Raw genomic sequence first — 6,191 nt, 5'->3', positions numbered from 1 at the left:
CACCACAGCTCAGGGCGACGCCGGATCCTTCAACCCACTGAGTAGGGTCAGGGATGGATTCTGCATCCTCATGGGGACTACTCGGGTTCGTTTCTGCTGAGCCACAGGGGAACTCCCAGAGGAGTCCTTGGATAACTGCGTTTCAGGCAAGGACACAGGCCGGCCAAGCAGGTCTCAAGTAACTCGGAGAGGTGGAGCAACTTGCAGAAGATCACAGGGTTAGCCAGGGCCAAGCTGGGATTTCAGCTCTCCTCCTCCTCGAAGTCCACAGGGTCCCACGAGCTCCCACGACCTCCCTCGCCACATGCCAGGTCCCGACCACCCTTTTGCCCTCGATTCCAGAAACGCGGCAGCCCCTGCTCTCCCCAGAAGGCTCTCGTGCATGTCACACCCCGGGAGCTCTGCCTCCCACCCTGCCCTCTGCCTCGACGGCGGTTCTTTCTTGTTTCAACGTCGTTTGCATTTTCTCTGAAGACTCTTGGCCCCACCAGAGGATGGGGCCATGCCCCCCCTGCCCTGGTGACATGCGCCCAGACAAAGCTGCAGGAAGGGCATCTGACCAACCTCTCTCCAAAAGATTTGCCACACCCGTTTTCCAAACAGGCCGTCACCAGAGTCTGACCTGCGCAGGCGCTGTCTCACGCGCTGCAGAGACCGCCTCGTCATCACCTCTCAATGGCACAGAGGTGGGTGCTACCCCTACAACCCCCACTGTGCTGACAGGGAAACAGGCGCGAAAGTCACAGAGCCAGGAGGAGGCAGAGCAGGGGCTGGATGTGCTAAGTCTCAAAGGTTCTTTTGAGTCTCCCTGCCCACCACCCACCTCCTCGCCTCACCCACCCCACCCCAGAGCTTCCACCAGGTGGGGCCAGACCCTTCTGAATGGTCCCAGGGCTGGGTCCGCCTGGGGTACCATGGGACCTCCCCGGGCTGACATGTGACTGCGTCTCTAAACCACGATGCCCACTATGGCCTGGGGCAGGTCTGTCTCCTCCAGACCCTGGAGATCAGCACAGCGAGGGCTCTGAGGGGGAGGCAGGGGACACGGGGTGTTTCTGCTCCCTCCCCCAGCCAGGCACCCAGCCCTTATCTGGCAGCGGCAGCCTGGCTTTTCCCTGGGGACGTGCCCTTGCTCGCGTCAGTCCCGCCACCGGTCCACCAAAGCCAAGCTCACGACCCAACCCGCTCAGCGAGGCTGAGCTTGGGCATCTTTCGCTGTTCTCCCCACGGGTTTTGACACTGACGAGACACAAGCATGGGACTGCTGGGCCAACTCCGTCTCCCTCGGGGACAGAAGCTACTTAGGAATGAAACTAACACAGGACCATCCAGGTCGGGTGACACAGGAGGGCGTGGGCGGCAGGGAGCTGGGGGGGGGAGGTTTCCTGAAAGTCCCACCGGAAGACGTTATAAGAGAATTTTTGTGGGTGGAAGGAGACAGTACACTTCCTGAGCCTCTTGGGTCCTCAGGAGATTCTCTTCAGGCCAGTTTTTGTTTCGTTTTTCTCTTTTTAATATACAACCATAATATATATGCATATATAAAAACAACTAGTGTATGTGAGTATGGGGCTGGCTGACAGGGTGCCAGTGGGCGGGGAAGGTCGGAATCCGGCCCCCCCCAGCACCCCTCCCTGCCCCCCAGCCCCAGGGCAGGTGCTGGAAAGCCAGGTAGCACGATCTTGTGTGGTCCGCTAGCTGCATCCTTTCAAAGGCCACACCTTCTGGAACCCGGAGAAGGACGACCACCGCTCCACTCCAAGTGGGGGTTGCAGGAAGGGCTCCCAGAGGTGCCGGTGGCTGAAGGTGGGGGCCTTTTTGCCACTGTGAGGCTCCCCCCACCCCACTAGCAGTTGGCTCCTCTGTCACTCTCCAGCTCTTGTCACCTCTCCTGGTGTCACCCCGTCTCCAGCTAGGTGTGCAGGGCTTGTGTGGGACTAAAGAGCCAGCTCGGGTCAAAGGCCCAGGATCAGCTGGCGAGGGCTTGACCCTGCAGCCACGCTGCCTCTTCCACTGTGTCTGCGGGCGACAGAGAGGAGAGCTTGCCTTTGGATTTTGTGCCCCAACCAATCATCTCACCAGGGTGAACTTTTAATTTAAAACTTAAAAGAGACGTCTCTGAAAAAAAAAAAAAAGAATGAAGCTAACAGGAAAACTCAACTGAGAAACAAATCAGCGTCCTGATGCCACCAACTGAGCTTCTGGATCTATGGCCGTAAAACCTCCCTACATGGCTTCCGTCAGTGTGGCCTGGGTTTTTGGTCCCTGGCAATCAAAACAGACCTGCTCAGCATGGTGTGTGGGGGTTCGGGTGAGTGGGCCCAAGTCCAAACCAGCTTCCCACGTTCCGGGGCAGGCTTTACCCCGTGTGCTGGGAGCACCAGCCACTCGCCTCTCACCTCTCTTGTCCAGCAGCTGAGTCAGATCCTCCACCAGCACAGCAGCCTCCTTGCTACTCTTGGGGCACTGGGCCCCCACCCAGGCCTGGATCTTGGGGGGCAGCGCGCCCAGGAACAGCTCCAGCACCTGCAGCTCCAGCATCTGTTCCTTGGAGTGCATCTTGGGCCTCAGCCACTTGTGGCAGAGTTCACGCGGCCGGGCCAGGGCCTCCTATGGGTTGGAGGCCTCCTTAAAGCAGAAGTGCCGGAAGCGGGTGGGAGGTGTGACCAGAGTTAGATTCCTGGACCTGGGGGAAGCTGGCCTCAGCATCCTCCACCTTCACTCGAAGAAAGCCATCCTGCTCCCAGGGCACCGGGCTCAAGGGGTTCTGGGGGACGGCCATTGGGCAGCAGGCCTCTAGTGAGATCCAGGATGGCTGGAGCCTTGGAACTGGATCTGCAGGAAGATCAGAGTTGTGTCATCATGTGAACTTGGGGCCTGTGTCATACCTGCTGTAGGGCAGATGTGGGCTGGGGGCCTATGAGATGTGACTCATTCTCACAGAGATACAGATAATCAAAATAATCAGGACAGTGCCTTTCTATTTTTTTTTTTTTTGGTCTTTTTGCCTTTTCTAGGGCCACTCCGGTGGCATATGGAGGTTCCCAGACTAGGGGTCCAATCAGAGCTGCAGCCGCCGGCCTACGCCAGAGCCACAGCAACTTGAGATCCGAGCCGCGTCTGTGACCTACACCACAGCTCATGGCAACACCAGACCCTTAACCCACTGAGCAAGGCCAGTGAGCGAACCCGCAACCTTATGGTACCTAGTCAGATTCGTTAACCACTGCTCCACGATGGGAACTCCTCATTTTATGGGTATGAAAACAGAGAGGAGAAAAGATTTCCCTACAGTCTCCCAGATAGGGAGGGAAAGGAAGGGCAGTTGCTGAGCTATAAACCCTGGGAGCCTGACTCCAAGGCCAGCATGCTCCTCCCACAGAGAGTCAGGGCTGTCTCCTATCTCGCACACACTCCACTCCCCAGGCAGCCACACAGCCATTCTCTTTACTCTATTTGCTAATTATTTTGTAGCTTCTGAGATGGAATCTTAGATAATTGATATTCAGCCTTTCTTTTCTAAAACCTGTATTTCAGGCTATAAATTTTTTCTTTAAACATAGCTTTAGCTATACACCCAAAAGTTTGGTTTTACAACTTAATTATCATTTAGTTAAAAATATTTTCTAGGAGTTGCAGCTGTGGCGCAGTGATTTATTATTTGTTTATTTATTTATTTATTGTCTTTTTAGGGCTGCACCTGAGGCATATGGAGGTTCTCAGGCTAGGGGTCAAATCGGAGCTGCAGCTGCTGGCCTACACCACAGCTCACAGCAACGCCGGACCCTTAACCCACTGAGTGAGGGCAGGGATCAAACCCACGTCCTCATGGATACTAGTCGGGTTCCTTACTGCTGAGCCATGATGGGAAGGCCAGCACAGTGATTTAATGATCTGGCTCCTCTCTGTGGCACTGCCAGTTTGATCCCTGGCTGGCACAGCTGGTTAAGGATCTGGTATTGCTTCAGCTGCAGCCTACAAATGTGTGGCAGGTTTGAGCCCTGGCCTGGGGAACTTCTACATGCTGCAGGTGGAGCCAAAACAAAAAAGAATGGGCAAGGGATTTGACTAGACATTTCTCCAAAGAAGATACACAAATGACCAATAAGTACATTAAAAAAAAAAACAGCTCACCATCATCAGCTACCAGAGAAGTGCATATCAAAACCACAGTGAGGGACTTCCTATCCTGGCTCAGCAGAAACAAATCTGACTAGCATCCATGAGGATGCAGGTTTGATCCCTGGCCTTGCTCAGTGGGTTAAGGATCCGGTGTTGCCGTGAGCTGTGGTGTAGGTTGCAGATGCAGCTTGGATCCCACGAGCTGTGGCGCAGGCCAGCAGCTGAAGCTCCATCCAATTCGACCGCTAGCCTGAGAACTTCCACATGCAGCAGGTGCGGCCCTAAAAATCAAATAAATAAGTAAATAAAACCCCACAATGAGATATCGTTTTACACCTGCTAGGATGACAGATACCAAATGTTGGCACTTGAGACATGGCTTTGGGCACAAGGAGAAGTACACATTAGTAAAACAGGAACTCAATCCTGAAAGCTTTCAGTGGCAGCTGGTGATTTCAGGCAAAGCTGTGTTCTAGACCCTAATTCCACTGTAAAGCTCACCTGGGCCTCTTGTAACCTTACCTTTGCTGTTACCCCAATTCCTGAGCTCTTTCTTTTGACCTTCTTATTCTCTTGTGCCAAAATCCCTCTCTGCACCTGACTCATTTCTCCTAGTCCTCAGGCTCCACTTTAGCTGTCATCTTCTCCAAGAGCTATCCCAGCAGCTGGGAGCAGGCTGAGTAGCCTGCTGAGTGCCCCAGGACTTTTTTTTGTCCTATCTCTGTGCTCTAACCATATGTTCCTTCAGCGAGAGTGGGCATGCTGGAGCCTACAGCAAGTACACAGTAAACAGGTGCTGAGCAAATGGAAGAACCAGGACAGGTGGAGTTTGATGCCGGGAATTATTATGGGGGTACCAGGAGTAAAAATAAATGCAGTGACAGTTTCCAAGCCCCCTTTTGCACCCCTGGAATTGCTGCCTTGGAAAAATCCCTGATGAGTCTTTGAGACACATGGACGTGGATCACGCTCAGGCCTCATATCAGGTCGAGCTCCCCTGGCCACAACTGCTTAAGCAACTAAGGAGACCGATTCTTTCACTTCTTGCTCCTTGACCTGATAATAGGCCTGGCACAGAGCAAACATGCAGCAGATGCCCCATCTGATGACTCGACTGCCTGCTGCCAGACTTAAGGCCAGAAAAGGTGCCAGTGGGCATAAAGCCAGCTGGGTGACTGCTGGTCCCATAATTTCCGCTACAGACGTGGCAAAGCACAATTCCTGTCACATACTTGATAAACGCTCTTCCAATCATCCAAATATAGTCCCCCTGACAAAATCCCAGTCGTAGTTATATGCATACTCCCGCCCTCAGTCTGTCAGTCACATCCCCAAACACACCCCCGTACCCAACTTTCTCAGTGCCACGCACAGTCAGTCAAATACACACGCATCGGCATCAGCACCGTGCAGGATCATTTCAACAGCCAGTCAGCTACACACCGAAATCACACACAGTCACAGACACAGCTTCTCACTCACGTCGCACACCCTCCGACAAAGTCTCAGTGAGCGTCTTTGTCGGTCTCACACTTGGTCGCATCGGTGAGACATCCTGTCCGCCGACCACACACTCCCAGCTCGTCAGTCAGACACACACACCGAGGCGAGCCCGACAGAGAACCACAGCCAGACACACACGCAACTGCTCAGGCAGCCCCACACCCTTCATCGCAGTCAGCTGCTCCCGCTCTGTCTGGCCGCCCGTCCGCCCACGCGCCGCTCCGGGTCAGCCCGTTACTCCGCATCCGCGCGTGTCCCTGCCCCACGGTAGGCTCAGGCCGCCACAGGCATTCGCGGCTTTGGGCAGTTCCTCTGCCGCGGGAGTCCACCCAGACTCACCTCACCGCCGGGCGGACGCTGCCGGGAGCCGAGCGCGCGCTGGCCGGCACCACAGTTCCCAGAATGCGCCGCGCGCCCCGGGCACGTCACGCCGCTGGGAGACGCCTCCCAGAATGCACCGCGGCACTCGCGCGCCACCCGGACTACAGCTCCCAGAATGCACCGCTCCCCGGGCATGCCGGGAATTGTAGTCCTCGAGGGCGCGCGGCCCATGGGGAACAGCAGCC

General features: G+C 55.2%; 1 long non-coding RNA gene across 2 annotated transcripts; it reads right to left on the bottom strand.

The window, feature by feature from the left end:
- Nucleotides 1–1,499: 1,499 nt before the first annotated feature.
- Nucleotides 1,500–6,037, bottom strand: LOC125133000 (uncharacterized). 2 transcript variants are annotated; one of them, XR_007136378.1, is made up of 3 exons: nt 5,965–6,037; nt 2,400–2,835; nt 1,500–2,118 (listed from the first exon to the last, which is right to left on the bottom strand). It is a non-coding gene; the product is annotated as an uncharacterized LOC125133000 (long non-coding RNA). The 2 variants fall into 2 exon arrangements; XR_007136377.1 differs by having other exon boundaries at nt 1,500–2,835.
- Nucleotides 6,038–6,191: the final 154 nt, after the last annotated feature.

The sequence above is a fragment of the Phacochoerus africanus genome, chromosome 8 (genome assembly GCF_016906955.1).
Source record: "Phacochoerus africanus isolate WHEZ1 chromosome 8, ROS_Pafr_v1, whole genome shotgun sequence".
Classification (NCBI taxonomy): domain Eukaryota; kingdom Metazoa; phylum Chordata; class Mammalia; order Artiodactyla; family Suidae; genus Phacochoerus; species Phacochoerus africanus.
The sequence above is the reverse complement of the archived record's forward strand: the minus strand, read 5'-3'. Positions and strand labels throughout refer to the sequence as shown.